This window comes from Apodemus sylvaticus, chromosome 11 (genome assembly GCF_947179515.1).
Source record: "Apodemus sylvaticus chromosome 11, mApoSyl1.1, whole genome shotgun sequence".
NCBI classification, from domain to species: domain Eukaryota; kingdom Metazoa; phylum Chordata; class Mammalia; order Rodentia; family Muridae; genus Apodemus; species Apodemus sylvaticus.
This window is the reverse complement of record NC_067482.1, coordinates 646,980-659,515: the sequence shown is the minus strand read 5'-3', so window position 1 is coordinate 659,515 and position 12,536 is coordinate 646,980. Positions and strand designations below refer to the sequence as shown.

The 12,536-nt window shown below is 42.6% G+C and overlaps 1 pseudogene; it reads left to right on the top strand.

Moving 5' to 3' along the window:
* Positions 1–2,246: 2,246 nt before the first annotated feature.
* Positions 2,247–2,366, top strand: LOC127696872 (uncharacterized; annotated as a pseudogene).
* Positions 2,367–12,536: the final 10,170 nt, after the last annotated feature.

Genomic DNA, 12,536 nt, shown 5'->3' with positions numbered 1-12,536 from the left:
CATGTAAAGGCCTAGAATCAGGATGAGGAAGGAATGTTTCGAGCAAGTCTGATCTTTGCTGGTAAGCAGCTGCAAGGTGGACATACTTTGACTACAACATTTAAAAAGAGCCTACCTCTCCTTCTCCTTGTGTTGAGACTTTGTGGAGATGTTAGGAAAAGAAGAAGTCTTACACCACCCCCAAGAAGAGTAAACAGAAGAGGTGGCCCTAGATATAGTTCCCATATGAAAAGTAACTCTACTAACTGAAGACTTACCTGGTGTCATAACAAACACCTTACACAAAATGTAAATGTGAGGAAAACATATTTGTTCAAAGACTGTGGCAGACGACTAAACACATGGACAGAGGAAGTCAAAAACTTGTCAAACTTGCTCGGGCCTGTGGAGAGGATGACAGTCAAGGAAGACTATCTCTGAGCAGCAGGCAGTCATGAATGGGAAAAAGCTGGCAATCTATTGTCAGGGCCCCAGGAACCTTCAAGGGCAGACAAACGAGGGATGCTGGGGGATGAACACAATATACACTGGTTGAGGGAGCACAGGCTTGGGTGTCTGGGCTCAGGATCCCTGTGGGATCCATTACAGAGAGCTGGCAAGCACAGCAGAATCATGGGGATTGTAAGCAACAGTCAGTCACCTTAATGTACAGCAACACAACCCTGTCTCCATTTGACCAAGCCCAGATTGGACTCTAACACCCACCCAGCCCATCCTGACCCAAACCACACGGGGATCCCACCTTGCCCAGTAAGGGGGGCAGAAAAGGCTACTCCACCCCTCGCCCTCTCCCTCTCCTTGGGAGGAGTCCCCGAGGAACCCAGCCACCACCCACCTCTTTAGCCTGCCTTAAGAGGTCTAGGGAGCTGTGGGGGCCTGGGACAGTGTGTCTGCTTGTGTCTTGTGTCTTGTGTCTCTGTCTGTCTGTCTGTCTGTCTGTCTGTCTCTGTCTAATGTTGCATGGGTGAATTTTGAGAGGATTAGCACATTTATGTGTGAGTGTTGTGTGAATTGGTAGACCCTGGTGCGTGAGTTCATGTGCTGGTATGTGTGGGTGTGAGAGCACGCAAGAGACTGTGTGACGGGTGTGAGAGTGTGTGTTGCCATCCTGCCTTCTGCTAATGTGCCTGTGTGTGTGTGTGTGTGTGTGTGTAGCATGAGGGCCCTTCCTGCATACTTGCTCTTATCAGCCAGTACACACAAGTGTGTGTGCCTGGGGGATTGGGTGGGTGTGCCAGCCCGCTAGTGTGGGAGTGCTGTGTGTATATATGTGTGTGTGTTTATGTGATGGCATGTGTGCTTTGGGGCCTGGAAGCGCTCGCGTGGGCCCACGCAGTGCAATCATGCTTGTGAGTGCGTGTCTGAATGTGCGTGTGTGCGCAGGAATGCGTGTAACCGGTCCTCAAGTTCCCACTTCTGTGCATCAGTAGCGTGTCTGGGCCGTCGCTCTTTCTCGCCCGGGTGCGCCCGCGAGCCCTTGCTTGTGTCGGGCGCATTGTGCCCCTGTGTGGGTATTGTGTGTGCGCCCGCTTGCTCCAAAGGGAGGGCAGGGAGAGTGCCTGGCTCCCAGGCTAGCCTGTGCCGCTGGGTGTGGCTGTGTGGATGCTGGGTTGGATGGGATGCCAGTCATCCACAGTCGGTCGAATTCCCGTGCGTGTCCAGGCTGAGGGTCCCAGTCCGGGGCACGGGGATGGACAGAGGGACAGAGGGACGGACGGTGCAGTGAGCGAGGTGGGGCCCAGCGTCCCTGATTCCAGATTCCAGAAGCTGGACCGTCCTCCTAGTTCTCATAGTGCGTCCAGGGCAAGAGGAAGTCACGGGTGGGTGGATGGGTGAGGACGCTGGTCCAAGAACCTTAGGGCAGGGGAAGGGAGGGAAGGGGAGGGGAGGGGAGGAGCAGGAGAAGGAGAGATCTCTGTGGGGCCAAGGCTGGCACTCACTGTCTGAGCCCTTGCTCCATCGGGGCGGCCAGAGGAGGGCTGAAGGGGTTCGGGGAGGTTGTAGGCTGGCAGTGTGGGCTGGCGCGTGTATGTGGGGCTTGGGCCGGGCCGAGGGGCGTGCCTGCGTGCGCGTGTGGTTCTTGGTGTGCGGTGCGGTACAGTGCATGTGTCTGCGGGGCCCTGGGCTCACGTGGGCTCAGCGTTGGGCAGGCAGGCAGGCGGGCAGGCGGGCAGCGTTCACAGTGGCGGCGGGTAAGCGCAGGCAGCGGCAGCAGGATCTTGGGGCTTTCCGGAGCGGCAGCCGTCATCTACACCCATACCACCTTGAACGTGCCTGATCTTGTCTGATCTTGGAAGCTAAGCAGGGTCGGGGCCTGGTTAGTACTTGGATGGGAGACCGCTTGGGAATACCGGGTGCTGTAGGCTTTTTGGACTCCGCCCCGTCGTGTAGTCTCTTGCTTTTGGTCACTGTCAGGACCACAGCCGGCCGCTCAGGTTTCTTTTATTTTTTGGGGGAGGGGGCGTTAGAGACGGGTTTCTCTGTGTAGCCTTGGCTGTCCTGGAACTCACTCTGTAGACCAGGCTAGCCTCGAACTCAGAAATTCGCCTGCCTCTGCTTCCCACTGCCCAGTGCACCCCACCATCTTATCTGCATATTTCCAGCTCCTGACTTCTAAAACTACTGAGTTTATTACATAATACAGTGTTCAGCAAGGCAGGCAGGTACACCCCTGGGGTCAGAGAGAGAGACAGAGACAAAGAGAGAAAGAGACAGAGAGAGAAAGAGAGAGACAGAGAGAAAGAGAAAGAGAGACAGAGAGAAAGAAACAGACTGGAGAGAGAGACAGAGACAGAGAGAGAGAGAGGAGAGAGAGACAGAAAGAGAGAGAGGAGAGAGGGGGAAAGAGAGAGAGGAAGGAGAGAGAGGGAGGAGAGACAGAGAGGGAGGAGAGACAGAGAGAGAAGAAGGAGAGAGACAGAGAGAGAGGAAGGAGAGAGGACAGACAGAGACAGACAGAGAGAGAGAGAGAGAGAGAGAGAGAGAGAGAGAGAGAGAGAGAGAGAGAGGAAGGAGAGAGAGGAGAAACAGACAGACAGAGACAGACAGAGAGACCATAAACCAGGCACCCAGCACCACCTTCCCTTGTTTGTTTGTTTGTTTTATCCCAGGTTAATAATTATAGTTATATGTCTCCTGTTCATTGACTTAGTTGGGGCAGGCAGGGGAGTCTCTACATAGCCCTGGAAATCGCTATCTAGATCAGACCTGCCTCCAATTCACAGCATTGCCTCTGTTTCCTTCCTTCCTGAGTGATGGGATGAAAGGCGTGTATGGCCACACCCGGTTCTGTTATTTCATTAACCCCAGGAAAGGTTATTTTGGATATTGTTTTGTTTTGCTCTCTGTTTTAGATTTCTTTTTCTTTTTCTTTACTGTATGTTTAGTTCAAATTCAACTTGTGTGTGTGTGTGTGTGTGTTTCCCCAGAAGGTGTGATTGCTCATTGACGTCACCAAGATGGAAGGTGACCTGTGGATGGCAGCTGTCTTAGCTGCTGGCTGACTGACCTCACCAAGATGGAGGGTGCCAGCCACGTGTGACCTACCTTGCCCTTTCTTTCCCAGCCGCTAGGGGACCAGAACTGCAGCTAAACCAGTGTAGAACAGTGCGAAGGCACTGAAAAGCCACCAGAAAGAAGCCACAGCCACCTGTTTTTCTCCTGCTTTTTGTCTATTACTTTTAAGTGTCAGATGAATTGAACCTTTTAAATTTTTTGTTATTTTTTTATTAAAATGCATGATAAAAGATAAATATAATCAGTCATCCTGGAACTCCTCTTGTATGCCAGGCAGACTTAATTACTTGGTTAGTTAGCTAGACAGTCAAAATAGGTTAAAATTTATATAAACATAAATATCAGTCACTAAGAATGATAATGTAATTCACACTGTCTGAAGCAAAAAGAAGGAAGGAAGGAAGGAAGGAATAAGTAATGCTCTCTGAAACACAAATCTGGGGTGGGTCCTAGCTTGACCATGGAAACACACACACACACACACACACACACACACACACACACACACACACACACAGAGACACGTGGGGCAAGGGGGCATGAAACAATTTCCACATCTTTCCACGCAAGTCTCCTTAGTCTGAGCATGGAGGAAAGATTGAGAAAAGCTGCAACAGTGGATACTATATATAAGCTTGAAGAGTCTTGGACCAGAATGATTTCCTACACCAGCAGCAAGTGGCCAAGAAATGGACGATTCCAAAATCCCTTTTTGCTGTTGTTCCTCACAATCAGTCATGATGGAACTCCGTTCGTCTAACTCCATCTGTAGACAAGGCTAGCCACAAAGTTAGAGTGATCTATCTCCCTTTGCCACTACCACTAGAATCATACTTGTATTGTTGGTGGTGGTGTTGGTTGTGGTGTTGGAGATTGCTTGTTTATTTGTAAGTGTAACCTGGAAATATTCTTTCTTTGATCTGCGTACCTTAGAGATGATGGCGTATCTTTAAATAAAATGGGAAAATTAGTTCACACAGGTATGGTTTTCCCCATTATTGTTTTTGTTTCATGTAACTAGGAGCTTCCTCAGACACAACTCTGTAACAGGAAAATGGATGACAGAAGCTTAACTAACATCCTGGTTCTTCACCTACCTGTCCTGTTTCTGTCTTTCGTGGGTTCACGTCCCACCACCACCCACAGGGCAAGCCTGACAGCCATTCATAACTCTAACTCTAATTTCAGCACATCTGACATCTGACCCTTCATATGGCTTTTTTTTTTTTTGGACAGGGTTTCTCTTGTATAGCCCTGGCTGTACTGAAACTCACTCTGTATACCAGACTGGCCTGGAACTCAGGAATCCGCCTGCCTCTGTCTCCCCATTGCTGAGATTAAAGGCCACCACTGCCCAGCATATGTGCCTGTGTTTGTAATTTCCTGTTCTGTTAATGGATTGTCAGCAGAATGTTAACGCCAGAACTTTTTTTGTCTATTTAATCTAATTTCAAAATATATCCGTGTGTGTGTGTTGTGTATTGTATGTTTGTGTATGTTGCATGCGTGTGAGTGGGTGGATGCATGTCTGTCTGTGTGCATTGGAGTGATGGATAGCTCCCAGCCATTAGCTCTCATTATTTGTTGTTTGTATGTATGTGTGTATGTATGTATGTATGTATGTATGTATGTATGTATGTATGTATGCAATTACTTGCTTAGTTTTTATTTATTTGAAACAAGGTTTCTTGGGGGGGGGCGTTAGAGACAGGGTTTCTCTGTGTAGCCCTGGCTGTCCTGGAACTCACTCTGTAGACAGACCAAGCTGGCCTCGAACTCAGAAATCCACCTGCCCTGCCTCCCAAGTGCTGGGATTAAAGGCGTGTGCCACCACTGTCCGGCGCTTTATTTTATTAAACGTTAAACATAAAGTAGAAATTCCAAATCATGTAAATATTGTGTAGATTTTGCCTCACAAATCCCTGAGCTGGCAGGGCGAGGCTGTAGTCTTCCTCTTCGCGTTAGGGTGTGTTAGCAACTCCATTAGCATTTCCAAAGAGCCTAGGGTTTGGTTCAGCTGGTGCCTGAGCCAACGTGGCCCTGAAAGACAGTGAGTTCAGACATTCAAGCTGAAATATCACTCGCTCGCAGACTTCACGCGTGAAATTTGCCTCTGGAGAGACATGGCTCAGCAGTAAAGTGCACCAGGCCAGGGAATGTGCAGACTTCACAGACTGGCAGGAATGTGCAGCCAGCTCAGCAATGCTCTGCTCCACCTCTCCCCCACCCCCCACACCCAGGGAGAAGGAGGGAGAAGGCAGAGTGTGGGAGGGGCAGGGAGCTGTTGAGAGAGAGTTGAGTTGGGGGGGCAAATCAATAAACTGGAGACTTCATTCACTTTTTTTAGATTTATTTCTTTTTCTTTTCTTTTCTTTTCTTTTCTTTTCTTTCTTTCTTTCTTTCTTTCTTTCTTTCTTTCTTTCTTTCTTTCTTTCTTTCTTTCTTTCTTTCATTCATTCTTTTTTTTTGAGACAGGCTTTCTCTGTATAGCCCTGGCTGTCTTGGAGCTCACTCTGTAGACCAGGCTAGCCTCAAACTCAGAAATCCACCTGCCTCTTCCTCCCAGAGTGCTGAGATTACAGGTGTGTGCCACCACTGCCCGGCTGCTTTATTTTCTTCTTAATGTATACTTTTCTTTTTCTTTAGATTCTGATTCAGGGTCACCCAGGAAAGAAATACCACCTTCATAACCAGGCATGGTGGTGCATGCCTGTAATCCCAGCACTTGGGAGGGAGAGGCAGGCAGATTTCTGAGTTCGAGGCCAGCCTGGTCTACAGAGTGAGTTCCAGGACAGGCAGGACTACACAGAGAAACCCTGACTCAAAAAACCAAAAAAAAAAAAAAAAAAAAAAAAAAGAAAAGAAAGAAAGAAAGAAAAGAAAAGAAAAAAAAGAAAGAAATACCACCCTCTGAATTCTTCTTTTTTTAATTCGATATATTTTTTTATTTACATTTCAAATGATTTCCCATTTTCTGCCCCCCCTCTTCCCAAAAGTCACATAAGCCCCTTTCCCTCCCCTTTTTCTCCCATCCACCCCTTCCCACTTCTCTGTTCTGGTTTTGCCCTATACTGGAACACTGAGTCTTTCCAGAACCGGGGGCCACTCCTCCATTCTTCCTGTACATCATTTGATGTGTGGATTATGCTTTGGCTATTCCAATTTTCTAGGCTAATAGCCACTTATTAGTGAGTACATACCATGATTCTCTGAATTCTTTTTCTTGCCCCCACACTACTTGTCATCCTGTAGATAACAGGGATGTAAAGGCAATTTACATGTGGAGAATTATAAGGAAGCTCTTCTGATCTAGAGAGCACCTTTGAAATGACATGAGACTCACAACAATCATTTGCTTGGAAATATAATGTTTGGGGGAAAATCTATGTGTGGATTTCCAGACGGGAGAACAAAACAAAACAATAAAAAAACAAACAAAACAAAAAGAAACCAGAAACAAAGAGACAAAACAGAACTCATGAGAACACTTAAGGCAGAGTAGTAACTGATGCCAGTTTTTATTGTTTAAGCTACTATTTGGTTGGGGTTGGTTGTGAAAGGGAAAAACTCTGTTGAGTGAGTATTTTGCACTGGGATTAAGGTTGTGTGCACCACCAGGAGTGGCTGAATTTCTTAAAAAAGAAAACCAATGAGGAAAGAAAGGTCCAGAGTTCAATTCCCACCAACTACAAGGTGGGAATTACAATCAATCAATCAATCAATCAATCAATCAAACAAATAAATAAATAAATAAATAAATCGTCAGTCTTTACAAATTATACTCGGAGCACCACCAGGCAGGGCTCCAAGGAAACCAGTTTGTTTGCTTTATGTTCTTCTCCTTCTCCTTTTTTTTTTTAGATTTGTTTCTTTTCCTTTTTTTCTTTTTTTTGAGACAGGCTTTCTCTGTATAGCCCTGGCTGTCTTGGAGCTCACTCTGTAGACCAGGCTAGCCTCAAACTCAGAAATCTGCCTGCCTCTTCCTCCCAGAGTGCTGGGATTACAGGTGTGCACCAACACTGCCCGGCTGCTTTATTTCCTTCTTAATGTGTAATTTTCTTTTTCTTTAGATTCTGAATCAGAGTCACCCAGGAAAGAAATACCACCGTCACCACCCTCTGAATTCTTTTCCTTGGCCCTTCCCCTTTCCCCCTTCCCCCCTACCCCCTCCCCCACATTTGTTATCCTCTAGATGAGAGGGATGTAAATCGTAAAGCCAATTTACATGTAGAGAACTGTATGGGAGCTCTTCTGATCTAGAGAGTACCCTTGAAATGAAATATAATATAATATAATATAATATGATATGATATGATATGATATGATATGATATGATATGATATATAATATAATATAATATAATATAATATAATATAATATAATATAATATAATATTTGGGGGAAGTATATGTGTGGATTTATAGACAGGAGAACAAACAAAACAATCAAAACCAAAACCAAATAAAAAGAAAACAAAAAGAAAAACAACAGAAACAAAGAAACAAAACAAAACTCATGCTGACTACATAGAGATCAAAAGACAGAGTAGTAACGAATGCCTGCCCGTTGATTCCAGGATGACGAAAGAAAGAAAGAAAGAAAGAAAGAAAGAAAGAAAGAAAGAAAGAAACAAACAAAGAAGGAAGGAAGGAAGGAAGGAAGGAAGGAAGGAAGACAAAAGGAAAAAAGAAAGAAAGGGAAGGGAAAGGTAAAGGGAAGGGAAGGGGGATAATGCTTTCTATATACAAGAAGCAATTGTAATTTTCTACCGTGCCCCCCCCCCCCATGTCTAGTTTGGATTTGATTTTGGTTTATTAAGGAAGTTTCACTAGCAGTGAAGGCATGTCCAATTGATAATGACAAACCTAAGGGCAGGCCATGGGTAGAATTTTGTGAATGGTGAGAAAGGATGTAGGAGGAGCTTTGGGATAGGAAACTATGATCAAAATATAGCGTAGAAAGCACAGAAACAATACAAACATAGCCAAATACTTTATTTTTTTTATCGGACCAATAAAAGCCAGTAATTACAAAATTCTGGCAATCTCAAGATGGTTGGTGTGGTGGTGGCAGGCAGGCAGCGCTACACAGAGAGATGCTGTCTGGAAGAAAAACAAAAGGAGAGGAAGAGAAGAGAAGAGAAGAGAAGAGAAGAGAAGAGAAGAGAAGAGAAAACTGGTCGATCATATATATATATAAAATATGTAAAATATATAAAATATGGGCTGGTGAAATGGCTCAGTGGTTAAGAGCACTGACTGCTCTTCCAGAGGTCCTGAGTTCAAATCCCAGCAACCACATGGTGGCTCACAACCATCTGCAACAAGATCCGACGCCCTCTTCTGGTGTGTCTAAACAGCTACATTGTACTTACATATAATAATAAATAAATCTTTAATATATATAGATAATATAAAAATATAAAAAAATATAAAAATTATATAATATATATGAGAATGCGCTCTACTGGCGAACACTTGTTAATGGTGGCATTCATCCGGCCTTTCCTAAAAGGGACAACTAGTTGACCATCTACACAACAAGCGCGCCATCTACTGGCCAAGAGATGGGATTACTGGTCGACCACGTTAAAATATATTTTTTTTTTAAAAAGGAGAGGAGAGGAGAGGAGAGGAGAGGAGAGGAGAGGAGAGGAGAGGAGAGGAGAGGAGAGGAGAGGAGAGGAGAGGAGAGGAGAAAAACGTCCTTAGTTACATTTAAGTAACACCATATGATCAACTTGTTTAATTATTTTGATTTTTTCTTTTTAATGAAAGGGTCAACAGCCCTTTAAGGGACACAGCCCCGCCATACATAGGTTAGAAAAAAAAAAGATGTAATATACAGAGACATATTTTTAAAAATACCACAAACTGGCATACATTTTAATAATCTGTTAAACGGGACATCTGGTCGACCTCATGTAGAATTTTTAAAATTCCTTGTATAGGTGTAATATATAGACATATACGTACATATTGGAAATATTTAAACTTTATGAGAAGAAATAACGCATCGTGCAAAATTATCTAGTTTTTCCTAAATAACATGTTGGAACTCGAAAGGATTTTGTGTTGCGTGTATGTCTAAGCTTCTAGCCTCAAAAGAGAACGCACAGGAGAGTTTTCTCTCGAAAAAACATGTCAGAATACCCCGTTTTAAGGAAATCGCTCATCTTGCGAAATTATCTTGTTCTTCCTAAACAACAAGTTTTAACTTGAAAAGCTTTGGTGTTGCGTGTATGTCTAAGCGTGTAGCCTCAAAAGAGAATGCACAGGAGCGTTTTCTCTTGAAAGAATATGTCAGAATACCACGTTTTAAGGAAATCCTGCATGGTGCGAAATTATCTTGTTTTTCCTAAACAACACGTTGTAACTCGAAAAGTTTTTGTGTTGCGTGTATGTCTAAGGGTGCAGCCTCAAAAGAGAACAACAGGAGAGTTTTCTATCGAAAGAATATATAAGAATACCACGTTAAAAGGAAATAGAGTGTTGCAGAGTAAAGACAAATACAAACCTATTAGAAATACTTAAACTTTACAAGAAGAAATAACTCATCGTAAAAAATTATCGTGTATTTACTAAACAACACATTGTACCTCGAAAAGATTTGGAATTGCATGTATGTCTAAGCGTGTAGCTTCAAAAGAGAACGCACAAGAGAGTTTTCACTCGAAAGAATATGTAAGAATACCACGTTATAAGGAAATACAGTGTTGCAGATTAAAGACAAATACGTACATATTAGAAATACTTAAAATTACGAGAAGAAATAACGCATCGTAAAATATTATCTTGTATTTCCTAAACAACACGTTGTAACTCGAAAAGCTTTGGTGTTGCGTGTATGTCTAAACGTGTAGTCTCCAAAGAGAACCCACAGGAGAATATTCTCTCGACAAAATATATCAGAATATCACGTTTAAGGAAATTCCGCATCATGCGAAATTATCTTGTTTTTCATAAAGAACACGTTGTAACTCGAAAAGATTTTGTGTTGCCTGTATGTCTAAGCTTGTAGCCTCGAAAGAGAACGCACAGGAGAGTTTTCTCTCCAAAAAATATGTCAGAATACCACGTTTTTAGGAAATCCCGCATCGAGCGAAATTATGTTGTTTTTCTTAAACAACACGTTGTAACTCGAAAAGCTTTGGTGTTGTGTGAATATCTAAGTGTGTAGCCTCAAAAGAGAATGCACAGGAGGGTTTTCTCTCGAAAGAATATGTAAGAATACCAAGTTATAAGGAAATACAGTGTTGCAGATTAAAGACAAATACGTACATATTGGAAATACTTAAACTTTACAAGAAGAAATAACGCATCGTGCAAAATTATCTTGTTTTTCGTAAACAACACGTTGTAACTCGAAACTATTTTGTGTTATGTGTATGTCTAAGCTTGTAGCCTCAAAAGAGAACACACAGGAGGGTTTTCTCTCGAAAAATATGTCAGAATACCACGTTTTAAGGAAATCTTGCATCGTGGGAAATTATCTTGTTTTTCCTAAACAACATGTTTTAACTCGAAAAGCTTTGGTGTTGCGTGTATGTCTAAGTTTGTAGCCTCAATAGAGAATGCACATGAGAGTTTTCTCTCGCAAGAATATGTAAGAATACCACGTTACAAGGAAATACAATTTTGCAGAGTAAAGACAAATACGTACATATTAGAAATACTTAAACTTTCTGAGAAGAAATAATGCATCGTAAAAATTATCTTGTATTTCTTAAACAACACGTTGTAAGTCGAAAAGATTTGGTGGTGCATGTATGACTAAGCGTTTAGCCTCAAAAGAGAACGCACAGGAGAGTTTTCTCTCGAAAGAATATTTAAGAATGCCACGTAATAATAGAATACAGTGTTGCAGAGTAAAGATACATATGTAGGTATTAGAAATACTTAAACTTTATGAGAAGAAATAACGCATCGTAAAAAATTATCTTGTATTTCCTAAACAACACGTTGTAACTTGAAAGGATTTGGTGTTGTGTGTATGTCTAAATGTGTACCCTCAAAAGAAAACGCACAGGAGAGTTTTCTCGAAAAAATATGTCAGAATACCACGTTTCAAGGAAATCCTGCATCGTGTGAAATTATCTTGTTTTTCCTAAACAACACGTTGTAACTCGAAAAGATTTGGTGTAGCTTGTATGTGTCAGCGTGTAGCCTCAAAAGAGAACACACAGGAGAGTTTTCTCTCGAAAAAATATGTCAGAATACCACGTTTTAAGGAAATCCTGCATCATGCGAAATTATCATTTTTTCTAAACAACTTGTTTTTAACTCGAAAAGCTTTGGTGTTGCGTTTTTGTCTAAGCGTGCAGCCTCAAAAGAGAACGCACAATACAGTTTTCTCTCAAAAGAATATGTAAGAATACCACGTTATAAGGAAATACAGTGTTGCAGAGTAAAGACAAATACGTACATATTAGAAATACTTAAACTTTACTAGAAGAAATAACGCATCGTAAAAAATTATCTTGTATTTCCTAAACAATACGTTGTAACTCGAAAAGATTTGGTGTTGTGTGTATGTCTAAATGTGCAGCCTCAAAAGAGAACCCACAGGAGAATTTTCTCTCGAAAAATATGTCAGAATACCACGTTTTAAGGAAATGCTGCATCGTACGAAATTATCTTGTTTTTCCTAAACAACACGTTGTAACTCGAAAAGCTTTGGTGTTGCGTGCATGTGTAAGCGTGTACCCTCAAAAGAGAACGCACTGGAGAGTTTTCTCTCGAAAAAATATGTCAGAATACACGTTTTAAGAAAATCCTGGATCATGCGAAATTATCTTTTTTTTCCTAAACAACTTGTTGTAACTCGAAAAGCTTTGGTGTTGCGTTTTTGTCTAAACGTGCAGCCTCAAAACAGAAAGCACAGGAGAGTTTTCTCTCGAAAGAATATGTAAAAATACCATGTTACAAGGAAATACAGTGTTGCAGAGTAAAGACATATACGTACATATTGGAAATACTTAAACTTTACGAGAAGAAATAATGCATTGTGCAAAATTATCT